Genomic DNA, 14,895 nt, shown 5'->3' with positions numbered 1-14,895 from the left:
GGTGGGACTGTAGGCTGGCCCCTTCCCCACTGAACTTTGAAATACAATTCTTGACTCAGTGAATCTGCATTCCTAATGAGCTACCAAGAAGATGGCCGAGCTCCCTATCCACACTTTACACTGGAGTAACAGGGTAATAGATGATTCTTCAGAACGCTTCCAGTTCTGAAAGTTGCCCCAACAGGAAGCCCATTCTCAAGACTCCAGATATACCAACCAAAATACATCATTGATTTCCAATGGCAGATGTCAAATCCCAAACTAGCTTCCAGAACTTGTTGTTACTGCCCCTTCCCTCCCTGCTCCCCCTTCCCTTCCTCTGTGGCTGTCAAAATAATATGTCCTCCACAACCATGAAATACACTCATTACTACATGTTTACGTGTTAACAAACTAAAACAATTCAAATTACAATTACTGCCACAAGGTTTTACATTATTTTAATTTTCTGCTGCTTTGTCTTACTCGAGTCATCAGTGCCTTCCATTAGTGCAGATATAAAAGGTTAATGGGCGTGATAAGAAAAACTTCATAGTCTAATTCACTGGTCCATTTTAACAACTGGGGAAACAGGAGTTCAGAGATGGGAGCCAATTGTGCAAAAGGCAAGGAGATTAAGTGGCACAGAGTTTCTCTCTGGGGTTAAAAGTTGTGGCAATGAAGGGTGGTGATGTTGGCACAACACTGTGAATGTAATTAACACGACTGAATTGTATACCTGAAAGTGTTTAAAATGGGAAGTATGTTGTGTATATGCTACCACAATAAAAAAAGAAAAAGGAAAAAAAAAAAAAGGCATGGAGAGTTGAAAATGGAACAGTAGCCCTAATTCAGAGTTCAATTTGGGGTAAGTCCCAATTTGCTGGGCCCTCCAGTTGAGCAGATTCCTAGGGTCCTGGTACACTGTAGGTGCTCAATAAAAATGCTTTGAATTGAACTGAATTGGGCTGTATTGATATGGACTGTTTTGACAGTGACCTGAGGAGGGCTGGAGAAAAGGAAGAAGAAATACTGATTGATTTGGAGGCAGCCCTCCTGGCATGCCTTGAGGCACTGCTTTCTTTCTCTACAAGGGTCTGGGCAGAGCTGGGAGTCTTCTTCAGGCCACAGTCTCCTCTCTGGCTTCAGCCCCAGTGAGTTCAGTTCTCCAGCGGAGGGTGGGGAGAGGATGTGAGCAGGGTTTCCAGCTTCCAGGCCCCCACCCAGAGGGAAAACACACAGAGGGCTGGGAAGTCCAGCAGTGGTCAGCAGAGAAATGTGAAGCGGGGCTGGGCCTACCCCAGGAGGCCATGGGAGTCCCACCCAGACGGCCCAGGGAGGAGCAGCCTGGAGCCTCTGCCTGGCCTGGCGGGGAAGGCCTCCACCCAGGGGGAGAAGAGGCGGGAGGCAGGGCAGAAAAGCACCCAGGGCTGGGCAACCCAAGGCTGAAAGGCCCTGGTGTCTGTGGAGGGGGAAAGGGTTTCAGCCTTTGCCTTTGGTGTGTGTGGTAGTGGGGGTAGGGGCTGGGGTGGTCAGGGCAGCAGCCCCCACCCCCAGGCTTGGGAGGGGTATGGCTGAAAGTGTCCAGGAATCAGAGAGGCTCCTGCCAAGCCCGAAGATCTACAACGCTGGGCAGTCCTGGGCTCCTTCAGAGGAAAGGATTCCTCACTTGTGAACAGAAGAATGAACCTTTTCTTGATGAAGAATGATTTCTAACATGCAAGAAGTTGTTCTATCTGCTGACATGGGCTCTATTATAAAAGCTCAATGAACTTTTCTTATAATGGCCTTAGGGTCAGTGAATTAGGATGAGAGGAGATTTTTGCCTGGGCAGGCTTAGAGGGGATGGAACCGTCACATGCCTAAGACATTCAAAAAGCCCTATTTAATAACAGGCTCGAACAGGTCCTGAGAAACAAAGCATCCTGGGTGATAGCAGTGAGTGCCCCTGTCCCAAGGCAAGGGCTTATGCAGGTGTGTGATCCCTACAACAGCCTTCTGGGGCAGGTGCATTATTCAGGTAAGGAAACCGATGAACAGAGAGGCAACTGGGATTCAAACCTTGTGCTCGCCCAAGGATGCAGGGAGCCTTGAGGGGAGCCAGCAGTATGAGCTGGTCTAGCTGGGACCCCCTTGAGGGGATACAGAACCCCCCACCAGCCAGCCCTAGCAGCTTACAGCTCAAAGGAGCCCTGAGAAAGGAAAATCTGGCCCACTTATCTCCCGGGGAAAAGGAATGCACTCTCCGGCCAGGATAAGTGGCTGTTTTGACAGGAAGTCTCCACCCTGACTGTGGGTTCCTCCCAGCCACCACTTACTCCTTCTGGCTGTCCCTGGCTCTGGCGCCCCATTTCCCATCTTGCTTAAACTCCAGTCTGCTCCTCCTGGCCCCCAACACCCCCCAAAATAACCCTAACCCAAATTGGGATCCCCCAGGTCAGCTGACCCTGCTCAGCTCTGGCCTCCCCCCGCAGTGGAAAGAGTTCTGACCTGGGAGCTATTCCATGGCCCACTCTTGCCTGGTCACCCCCTGCAGGCAGGCAGGCTGGGAAGGGGTGGGAGGCAAGTGGCCCCAGCAGGGCACAGTCAGCAAGCGCCCCTCACATGTATGTGAGCAGGTCACCCTACTGTCAAGTACCATGCTGAACATATTCAAGCTCCCCAGTCCCCCAGTTCTCAGCCACGGGCAGATGTCCCAGACCCCAAGTCCTACCCAAGAAAAGAAAAGAGCAAAAGCTCACTTAGGTTCATATGACAAAAAGCTCAGTATCACACGACCATAGACTTTTAGCATCAGAGGGAGTCTTAAGCTTCAAATCCATTTTATAAATGGGGACGCTGAGAAAGGAGAACCCACACCACGTAGCAGACAGGACCAAACCTCAGTGTGGCCACACTCCTGTCCAGACTGTCCTGTGGGTCCCCACAGGCCCTGCAGTGGCACTCAGCTCGTGCCCTCACTGCTTATCTAGACTGTGAACCAGGAGGGGGCAGACCGAGCTGTCTTGTTCCTTGGTGTATCTCTAGTGCCTAGACTAGAGGTAGTCTAGGCAAAAAATAGGAAACATTATTAATAATAAGCAAGCCACTGTATTTCCATACCCCCCCTCAGGGGTCAGCCCCTGCAGAGTTGTTTGAGGCCTGGACTCCTCCCTGCCTTACAGATAGGGAAAACCAGGGCGGAGTCACTGGTACTGATTACTCCCAGATGTGGATCTGGACTCCTCACACCAAATCAAGCTGCCTCCTCGCGCTGCACATAAAGAACAGGCTGAGGTACTTTTAAAAAATTTTTATTCTAATACCATATATACAACCCAAGATTTCCCCTTTTAACCACATTCAAATTTATAATTCAGTGCTGTTATGTTCACACTGTGGTTCTACCCTCATCACCATCTATTATCAAAACTTCCCCATCATCTCAAATAGAAACTCTACATTTCCGAGCCTTACCTCCCTATTTCCTACCCCGACCCTGCCCCTTGATAACCCGCATTCCAGATTTTGCTCTATGAGTTTGCTTGCTCTATTTCATAGCAATGAGATCATACAATATTTATCCTTCGTGTCTGGCTCATTTCACTCAACAGGATGTCATCAAGGTTCATCCATGTTGTTGCATGTACCAGAACGTCATTCCTTTTTACAGCTGAACAATTGTCCATCGTGTGTATGCACATTTTATTTATCCATCCATCATCTGATGGATACTTGGGGTACTTCCATCTTTTGGCAATTGTGAATAATGCTGCTAGGAACGTCGGTATGCAAATATCTGTTCAAGCCCCTGCTTTCAATTTTTGCGGTATATACCTAGTAGTGAGATTGCCAGGTCATATGGTAAATCTATACTTCGCTTTCTGAGGAGCCATCAAATTGTCTTACAGAGTGACTGCATCATTTTACATTGCCTCCAGCAATGAAGGAAGGAGTGTTCCTATTTCTCCACATCCTCTCTAACATGTCTTATTTCTGTTTTTTTTTAATTTCTGTTTTTTTTTAATAGCAGTCATTCTAAAGGGTGTGAAATGGTATCTCATGGTTTTGATTTGCATTTCTCTGATGGCCAATGATGCTGAGCATCTTTTCATGTGCTTTCTGGTCATTTGTGTATCTCCTCTGAAGATATATATCTGTTCAAGTCTTTTGCCCACTTTTCAGTTGGTTTGTTTGTATTATTGTTGTTAAGTTGAAGGATTTCTTTACATATACTAGATATTAATCCTTTATCAGATATGTGGTTTCCATTTTTTTTTTCCCATTGTGTGGGTTGCCTTTTTATTTTCATGATAAATTCCTTTGAGAAACTAAAGGTTATTATTGTTACTATTATTATTATTTTGGATGGAAAAACACTTTACTCACATAAAGAAGAGACAGGGAAAGGTCAGCTTCAGTAGCATTAGTCCCCCAGGGTCAGTAGGTCTTGATCCATGGCCAATGCAGGGAGATGGTCTATACACACCCCTCTTTTGCAATAGGCAAAGGGGCCCACTGCTCTCTATTCAAGAATCATTCATTGAAGTAATCTTCCAATCCCTCCATATCCATTTTCAGAGAGGAATTTAAAGAAGCCAGAGCAGATGATGCACCCTTGGTGTTCTGGACACTTGGTTTAGGTTGAGGAGTTTCTGGTTGGATGGATTCCTTCTTAACGTCTTTACCACCATTTTGAATCCATTGGCGCTCCAAAAAGAACTGATAAGGATGACTCAAAGAAAAGCCACAATCATTGACATTATGTATCATGTCGAAGTACTTGACAGGCTACCTGGTAAATGTGGCCCCTTTACTAAGTCCAAAATCTGGTTCATCCTTCCGGGAGAGATCTTGTGTGACTGCAACTTCTGCTTCAGCAGCTCTGGGTCAGTGATGGGATGGGCACCCACGATAATCCCCTTGGTTTGGTGGATTGGCCAGAATAATCTTGAGGCAACTGAAAGGAGTACCTCTTGCCTTCCTTTCCATAGCTATGAGAGATGTTGTAAGAGTAGCCCAAACTTATCTGGATCCACCTTTCCTCTGATAAATTCTTGCTTCAGAACTGAAATGCTTATTCCAGTGTTAAGCCAATGCCCTCCAGGGAAAGACTATACTGCTTTCGACCTCCATGACAAAGATGGTGATTTTCCTGCAAGGCTTTATGTAACTGACACATGCAGGGTGGGAAAGACTTTGTAGAAAGCAAATCGATATGATCTAAAAAATCTTCCCAGTATTTCTCTGTATAATATAATCTTGACCAACGTAGGAATGAGGAATGACTGAGATGGTTAAGCAGAAGCTGAAGTCTCTCATCAGACTGCACAGCAGGTGAGGACCTGGCTATTAATGCCAAAGCCTTGGACAGTTTGGCTCTGTATCCATTCAGGATGACTGTCACAATGTCCTTATGTGGTACATAAACAAAGCCATCTTCCAAATAGACTTCCCTTCCTCAAAACAGAGAATCAGCAAAAGGGATATTATAAACTAACTCAAACTTTAACTGAGCCCCATTAACTTGGTGATGAGGCAATAATCTCCCGTTCTCGGAGATTCTTCTCTTCATCACTCCTAGCCTCAAGCTGCAAATGGCTATCTTTTAAGAAATTTTGAATATCGTCCTTAGATAAAATACTGAAGTGAAATCAAAGGAGAACCATCTCTTGTTGAATGAACCAGCGTCTAAGATCCTCAGACTGGCAATAAGTAAGGTGCAAAATAAAGTGAGAAATATAATCTCTTTTTCCTGGTTCATATTTATCTTCTAAATTTTCTCTGTAGGAAAACTTGAGCTTTCGAATTTAAGCCTCCAACTTATTCTGATATTGCTCACTTCCTTTCACAAAGTTCACACCAAGATTTTCAACTGATTTTAGCAATTTAACTCTATTGATAGTGGTGCCAGTTTGAAAGCATTTATGTATCCTACAAAAGCCATGTTTTAATCCTAATCAATCTTGTGTAAGCAACTGTTTCTTCTAATCCCTATCGAGCACTGTACATTGCAAAACTGATTAGATTATCTCCACAGAAATGTGGCTTGCCCCACTGTGTTATTAACTTTTGAATAGAGGAAGATGTGACTCCACCCATTCCAGGTGGGTCTTGATGTAAAGTCCAAGAAAACATTGGCTAATTCAAAGTCCTGAAGATGTTTCACTACATTTTCTTCTAGGAGTTTGTTTCCTTTAAAAAAGGAAACATTTTGGAGAAAGCTTCAGAATGATGAGAGAACCAGAGTCCACCAGTCAGCGACCTCTGGAGATAAAGAAGGAAAATGCCCCCAGATAGCTTCATGAAGCAAGAGGCCTAGAGAGAAAGCTAGTAGATGTCACCATGTAGGCCACATGGCTTTCCAGTTGAGAAAAAAACCCTGAACTTCATCAGCCTTTCTTGAGTTATGGTAACCTCTTCTTGGTGCCTTAACTTGGACATTTTTATAGACTTTCTTTAATTGGAACATTTTCTCAGCCTTAGAACTGTAAACTAGCAACTTATCAAATTCCCCTTTTTAAAAGCCATTCTAGTTCTGGTATCTCGCATTATGGCAGCTGGCAAACTAGAAAAATAGCCAAAATTTCAAATTCTATCAAGGATATGTTTTCAGAGGGCGGCTGAAGTAAAACTGAAGGTTATGAGGGTAACAAGCACTTCTTTGGTCACCTGCCAATCAAAATTTCCTGCACTTTCCTCCAGAAAACTGCATCTTGGTTACCTACAACCACATCAAATGGGAGAAAAGAGAAATGCCAACAGACACTTTTCCTGGGTGGTGGGAGAGTTCACATAGAACCATAGTTTTTTTCGTTTGTTTTTGTTTTTTGATGCAGTCCCATTTATCTATTTTTTCTTTTATTGCTTTTTCTTTGGGTGTAAAGTCCAAGAAGGCATTGGCTAATACAAGGTCCTGAAGATGTTTCACTACATTTTCTTCTAGGAGTTTGTTTTAGTTTGCTAAATGCTACTGGAATGCTATATGCCAGAAATGGGTTGGCTTTTATAAAGGGGATTTACCAAGTTACATGTTTATAGTTCTAAGGCCATAAAAATGTCCAAACTAAGGCATCCAGTGAAAGATACCTTGACTCAAGAAAGACCTTGATGTCTGTTACATGCAGAGACATGTGTCTGGTGTCTGCTGGTCCTTGTCCCTGGTTCCATTGCTTCCAGCTTCTGATGTCAGTGCTTTCCTCACTAAGCATCTCCTCTGGGACACAACTCTGGGTTCTGACTTGCTTAGCATATCAGGGGAAGGCATATGGCAACATCTGCTGGGCTTTGCATCTCCAAAATACCCTTGTCTAGACTTCTGATCTCTCTATCAACACACCAAGCATCTCCATAGGTCTGCATCTCTGAGAGTTCTGGGCTTTCTCAAAAATGTTTCATCTCTGAAAGGACTCCAGTAAACTAATCAAGACTCACTTTGATGGGCAGAGTCATATCTCCATCTAAACAAAATGCCACATCCACAATTGGATGTGTCAACATCTCCATGGAAACAATCCAATCAAAGTTTCTACCCCAACGTATTTAATCAGGATTAAAAGAAACATGGCTGCCCCCACAAGACCGGATCAGGAAAAAGGACATGGCTTTTCTGGGGTGCATAACAGCCTAAACTGGTACAGAGTTTGATAGTTCTGGCTCTTATATTTAGGCCTTTGATCCATTTTGAGTTGATTTTTGTATTTGGTGTGAGGTAGGGGTCCTCCTAATTTTTTTTACAAATGGAGATCCAGTTTTCCCAGCACCATTTGCTGAAGAGACTGTTCTTTCCCAATTGAGTGGTCTTTGCCACCTTGTCAAAAATCAGTTGGTCATAAACGTGAGGCTTGATTTCTGAGCTCTCAATTTGATTCCATTGTTCTACGTGTCTGTCCTTGTGTCAGTACCAGGCAGTTTTAACTACTGTGGCTTGTAATAAGTTTTACGATAGGAAATGTGAGTCCTCCAACTTTGTTTTTCTTTTTCAAGATGGCTTTGGCTATTCTGGACACCTTATCCTTCCATAGAAATTTGATAATTTGCTGTTTTTTCTTTTCTGGTTGTAGGAATTTTGATTGGAATTGCTTTAAATCTGTAAAGCACTTGGGTAAAATTAACATCTTAACAATATTTAGTCTTCCAATCCACTGAACATGAAATGTACTTCCATTTGCATTGGTCTTCTTTAATTTCTTTTAGTAATGTTTCATAGTTTTCTATGTACAAGTCCTTTATGTCTTTGGTTAGATTCATTTCTAGATATTTGATTCTTTTAATTGCTATTGTAAAAGCAACTTGACTTCTTCTTTCAATTATTCATTGCTTGTGTATAAAACAGTACTAATTTGAGGGTGTTGACCTTGTATCCTGCCCCTTTGCTGAATTCATTTATTTGCTTAGTAGCTTTGTTGTAGATTTTTCAGGATTTTCTGTACATAGGTTCATATAATCTAAAATAGAGAAAGCTTTACTTCTTGCTTTCCAATTTGGATGGCTTTTTTTTTTTTTCCTTGCCTAACTACTCTGGCTAGAACTTCTAGTGCAATGTTGAATAATAGTGGAGACAGCAGGCATCCTTGCCTTGAACTGATCTTAGATGGAAAACTTTCATTCTTCCACCATTAGGTATGCTGTTAGCTGTGGGTTTGGAGTACTTCTTACAACTAAGAATTCCAAGCCTCAGTCTATAAGGGGTCTGGGCCCAGAAATATATACTATTACCAAGTTTCCCCCAGTGATTCCAATACCTAGGCAGGTATTAAAACATGCTTGTCATGGTACTCATATGGCAAAGGTACTTTGATCAAGACATCAGACCATTATTATAAAGATGCTCTGAAAGTCTAAGATGTCTTAACATTCTCCAGCAAAAAACAGTGAATAGTACCAGGATGTTCTTTTCTTCTTCTCTTCTCTTCCTCCCATCCCCTTTCCTCCTTCTTCTTGACTAATTAGAAAAGATGAGCCACACTGGAATGCTTTGAATGAGTTCCAGATGGTAAAGATATCAGCCTTTTGGACCCCGATTGCTCCTTCCTTTACCCCGGAGAGCTCTACAAATATTATCATTTTCTGGCTATGCAGCAACATGAAAATGGTTGGGAGGAACTGGGTCAGTGGAAAGAAACTCACAGAAAGGGACAAGCTGTTCAGCCCAGACAAGATTGCTGAGATATTTCCTGATTCTCCACAAGGAACAACTTCCACACAAAAGAGAAACCATGATATAGTCAAACCCATCCACCCTGGGCTTGGCATCTGATGGGCTGGGGGAAGAGCAAGAGAAATGCTGTAAAGGCAGCCCTGTTTCAGACTGCCTGGCAGAGGGGTAGGTGACAGGAAACCAGGCAGCAAAGCATAGTTCCTCCATCACAGGGAAGATGCCCATAATAATGAGACCACCTTACATTTGTCTAGAATCCCCCTCTTGGCAAAGGGTTCTTATTTTATCCTATTTACTCAATTTAAATATGCTTTTTTTTCATTTTGATTTCCCAAAATCTAGATATAGTATACAGTCGATTGCACACTTAATGTAATGATTTTTCTTATCTGAAAATCTGATGTGTCTTAATATGATGGTGTTTTAGAACTGAGGAAATATGGTTTGACTCATTTAATTAATCTCTGAGCAATCCATGACACAGGTAGTTGTATCCTTTGTTTTCCAGATGAAGAAACTGTGGCTCAGGCAGAGGTGATTTGCCCAAGGTCACAGAGTGAGTAAATGGTAGAGCCACTGATAAAATCCAGTCTTCCAACATGTCCTTCTTTATACTCGATGGGCAGATTTGTTCATGCAGTTAGCAATTTGGGGTTGTAGAATAATTGCTTGGGACGAACTGCCCTGAAAGATGACTTCCATTCTGAGCCGTCAGAGTTGGAGAAAACAAAAAGTGATTTCTCCTTTTTCTTCAAACAGAAATTTGAGAAAAAATAGAAATATATACAATAGGGTTTGTTTGGCTGCTATTGTTTGTTTGTTTTAAGGCTATAACAAGTTTCTTTAGAAACTTAAAAATGTGTCATGCAAAACTAATACAGTTATCATATTTGACATACTTAAGTTTAAAATGTTCATTCAGACTGTAATTACAGATCTACTGTTGAATTTATTATTTTATTTGCTTTTGAATGTTTTTAATTTCTTACAATCAGGATTACAAGGTGTTGTACTTTAAGAAATTTAGAATTTTGGTTTCTGCCAGTTTAAGAGAAGCCAAGAGGGTGATGCGATGGTGGCTCAGTGGCAGAATTCTCACTTGTCTTGCCAGAGACCCGGGTTTGATTCCTGGAGCCTGCCCATGTCAAAACAAAACAAAAAACAGAGGAGCCAAGAAAAAGTTTATCAGAACAAAGTATCTTCAAAATAATAAATAAAAAATGTTATCCTCTACAATATAAAAAAAAAGTCCCTATATTTACATAGTATGTTATTTTTTATTCTGAAAACTGCCCTTCTAAGGAAGTATTATTTCCATTATACAGATGAGCAGGCTCAGAAGGTTTAAGTGCCTTGTCCAAAGTTACAGACCTTATAAAGGGTGTGTGTTCTGATAGTACTAAACACGAAATGACATGTTATTGTCATTATTTTCCCTAGTTGGCTGCATGTGTCAGAGGGCAGGGAATATCCTTCTTATCCTCTGCTGTATCCTGGTGCTAGCTCCTAACCCAGTAATTATTGGGTGGCTGGAGAGCAGGAAGATAGAAAGTGAGGACAAGGTGTATATGTAGCGTGGTCGACTTCTCTAGCAGGTGGTCTTTCCACCCTACCGCTCTGTTTCTTTGGAAGTTTTGCTCTGACAACCTGTTTAATTAGCTTCATTCTCCTACAACTCTTCTCAGACAAAAGCTGCTCTAATTAATGTTCTCTAGAGCCAGATCCATCAGTCTTATGTTTCTTTGCCCACTCATTCATTCAGCAAAGTTTAGCTGAGAGCCAGTTATGTGCCAAGTACTTTATAATATTCTGGGCTAAAAATGAAATAAGAAGCAATTCCTGTCCTTAAGAAGCTAGCAGCTTAAAACAATGACCTCCACATTTCCTACTCATCTCTGCATGTCCCAAGAATCCGACATACAGATTTTCTGCAGCCGCCTACTGAACCCTTTTAGCTACCACCGGAACGTCCTTCTGCTGTTTCTGATGCTTTATTTTGTTATTTTCAGAAACACCAAAAGATGGTCCAAACTGAGAAACTCTCCTCTCCCTGTCAGCATGTTCCTGTACTTTTTTTCATTTAGGGCATTTCTCGTGTTGGAAAACACAAGCATGAGGCAGGTGGTAGCATTCAAAGCTCTGCCCCGAAGCTTTAAAATGGATATGACTGGAAGAATCAGCCTCTAGAACTGGAAGAAACCTCTTTTTTTTTTTTTTACAGGTGGAGTTGGGTTTCTGATTCCAGGGCAGAGCTCTTCCATGACACCTACTCAGCACACCAAGGTGCAGGGTTGAGAAGGGGCCACACTGTACTGACTCCCAACATTCCTCCTAACAGACGAATGCTTTTTCTTTATTTTTAAAGTTTTTATTGTATAATATAACGTATATACAAAGGAAAGCAGGAAAACAGCAGTAGTTTTCAAAGCACTCTTCAACAAGTCATTACAGGACAGATCCCAGAGTTTGTCATGGGCTACCATATGATCCTCTCAGATTTTTCCTTCTAGCTGCTCCAGAATATAGGAGACTAGAAGGAATAAATACTATTTTATCATCACAATTGACTTTTTCCCCTTTTTTGCGAAAAGTAACATATATCCCAAAAAAAGCAATACATTTCAAAGCACAGCACCACGTTAGTTGTAGAACATATTTCACAGTTTGACACGGGTTATAATAACACAATTTGAGGTTTTTACTTCTAGCTGCTCTAAGATACTGGAGACTAAAAGAAATATCAATTTAATGATTCAGCATTCACATTCACTATAAAACTTCACCATCATCTAATAAAATCAGATTTTATTAGAAGGCAACTGAAACCCACCGATGTTAGGGTTCTGGCCCGGGGTTCCATGGAAATAGGTAGGGAGGACCTGGCTTCATGTCTCCCAATGCCAGACCACTCCCCTTCCATTTTACAATTTGGCAACCTCCAAAAATGCATTTTAAAGGACAAGCCCTTCATGTGGTCCCTGCTTTGTAATTCAGCCAACAGCACAGCGGCTAGGGAACAGCACGGCAGCTAGGGAACAGCACGGCAGCTAGGGAACAGCACAGCGGCTAGGGAACAGCACGGCAGCTAGGGAACAGCACAGCGGCTAGGGAACAGCATGGCAGCTAGGGAACAGCACAGCGGCTAGGGAACAGCACGGCAGCTAGGGAACAGCACAGCGGCTAGGGAACAGCACGGCAGCTAGGGAACAGCACAGTGGCTAGGGAACAGCACGGCAGCTAGGGAACAGCACAGCAGCTAGGGAACAGCACAGCGGCTAGGGAACAGCACGGCAGCTAGGGAACAGGACGTATGCGATGGTTGAGAAGAACAGGGACGTCGAGGACAGGTGGCAAGGGCTCAAACGCTGGCTTCACCATGTACCAGCTGTGTGACCTTGAGTAAGATAACCTCTCTGAACCTCTGTTTTCTCTTCTTCTTTAAGGTAGGGACAATAACAGTACATGCATCACATGGATATTGTGAGGATAAAATGAGATATAAAACACTTAGTGCAGTGCCCGGTACACAGAGAGTGGCTCAGTAAGTATTTCCTTCCTTGGTCACTATGCCGCATTCAGATCTTCTTCCTTTTCTCAACAAATTGTAACAGTCATTCTTCTCTACTTGCAAGCCAAAATATACCTAGGGTCTCAAAAAGTATTAATTTTTTAGTAAAAATTTGGTAAAGAAAGTCTGACAAGGACACTGCAAGATTCTAATGCACTGATTGATGTCAACAATCTTAATAAGACCCAGTGGACTATTAGAATTTAGTTTGAAAATGGAAAAGCAGGTGTGATGGTTTGAAGCTGCATGCACCCCAGAAAGACACATTCTTAGATTCAGTTCATTCCTGTGGGTGTGAATCTATTGTAAGTAGGACCTTTGGATGAGGTGACTTCAGTTAGTGTGGCCCACCTCCATCAGGATATGGGTCTTAATCCTACTACTGAATCCTTTATCAGAGATGATATTCAGACAGATGGAGAGAAAGCCACAGAGGGAGCAGCCGGAAGCTGAACATCAGTGGAATCCTAAAGAGAAGGGAGAGACCAGGAGACACGGGCATGTGACAAAGATTCCAGGATCGCTGGCAGCCAACCCCAGAATGCTGGTCTTCAGGAAGAAAGCATCACCTTGATGACGCCTTCATTTGGATTTTCTTTTAGTCTTAGAACTGTGAGCAAATACATTCCCATTATTTAACCTGACCCATTTCATGGTATTTGCTTGAGCAGCCTAGAAAACTAAAACAGCTGGGTAACAGGTTATAAACAACTTTTCTTAAGCATTATGTTTACTTAAGGAAAAAAAGTCTTCATAACCCAGTATTTTTAATTTTTCAGAAAATGACATAAATTCTTGGAAATGGAGGGGAAAATGTTCCCTTCACAGCTCTGGACCCAGTCTGTGTTCAGGGTGAAAGAAGCTGTTGTTTGGGTCTCAGACTTGTGTGCCAGACATCATTTTCACATGCGAATGATGGCCACGTATACTGACAGTCCAGGCCTTGGAGGCAGGCAGAGACCCCGGCCCAGGGTGCCCCCTCATGCTCTCATGGGCATATGTGTGAGCTGCAGTCCTGTGCCAAGGGGAGAGGACAGGTGTGAACAAGACTCAAAATACAAACATGCTAGACCCTGCAAATGAGTTTAGTTCAGAGCGAGAGGGCATCAGTCACTGAAGCATGGATGAAGCTGGCCAAGATTTACTGGAGGAAGGAAAGTGTTTGGATTTGTGTGCCAGACACTGCTCTACAGACAGACAGCAGCGCAGGTGGTCAGCCGTGCGCGTGCCCACGTGTGGGCTTATGTGCGGGTCCATTCACACAGCCATGTGTGGGGCCAAACTAATATTCAAGGCAGGAACCCGGAGTGTTTTTATTATTTCAGATCAAAAATTAATGAGAGAGTCAGGCTTTACAATGATTACTTAGATTTTTTTTTGAATATGCCTATGGATAAGCTAAGATATCCATTTTAAGTAGTTACGATTTTCATATGTTAATTGTAAAAATCAGGAAAATATTTAGTAACATAGGTCATTACTATAGGAATGCAGATATTTGTAAGAACTTTCTACTTGATATTTTGAGACTATTCACAGTGCCGACAACTGATCAAATGGTATAAATTAGTGTTGAATATTTAGAATTTAAGAACTTTGTTATCTGAATTTGTAGATTTTTTTCCTTGTTGTCTTAATTTTTAATTGGTTTATGAAACTTACTGTGCAAACACAGGCTTACAAGGATTATATGGATACTTTTTAAAAATATGCCTATTTAAGCTAACTAAGATATCCATTTTTGGTGGTTCTAAGTATATTGCTTGTTTTCTTAAATTAAAAAAAAATCAATGAGAGAAAAATCAATCAAGAGTCTCACTGGTTAAAAGACATTTTGCTTGCTTTGCATTTAAGGTGTTTGTGCGTCGTTCCCAATGGGAGAGAAGGAGGCATGGGGAGGGAGGGAATGGAAAAAAAGAGGTAATTAGAAACAAATCAAGGGAATGAGATCACAAAATTGTTTCACAAATTGTCTGGTCTTCAGCTCTATCCCCCACTGAGACTCCCCCAGTCCAGCCCTGCCTTCTCATGTCCAGACAATTGCAATCACGTGGACTCTGGTCCCTGGCCAGGTGTGCCCTAACCCAGGGGGACTGTGCACAGCAGATCTGCTTTGAGTACTCTCCTACTGAAAAGAAAGAGTTACTGTCTTTGCTAAGCATTTATGATTTCTACATCTTTGAAACTCATGTTGTTTTAAAGTTATTCC

General features: G+C 42.3%; 1 protein-coding gene and 1 pseudogene across 6 annotated transcripts in view; both read right to left on the bottom strand.

Moving 5' to 3' along the window:
• The window catches only part of SLC12A8 (solute carrier family 12 member 8), a 246,961-nt gene that overhangs the window by 87,738 nt on the left and 144,328 nt on the right, over positions 1-14,895 (bottom strand). The window lies entirely within an intron of this gene.
• LOC143647829 (DNA primase large subunit-like) lies at positions 4,397-6,673 on the bottom strand (annotated as a pseudogene).

This window comes from Tamandua tetradactyla, chromosome 10 (genome assembly GCF_023851605.1).
Source record: "Tamandua tetradactyla isolate mTamTet1 chromosome 10, mTamTet1.pri, whole genome shotgun sequence".
In the NCBI taxonomy this organism is placed as follows: Eukaryota; Metazoa; Chordata; class Mammalia; order Pilosa; family Myrmecophagidae; genus Tamandua; species Tamandua tetradactyla.
Note: the sequence above shows the minus strand (reverse complement) of the source record. Positions and strands in the feature narration are given on the sequence as shown.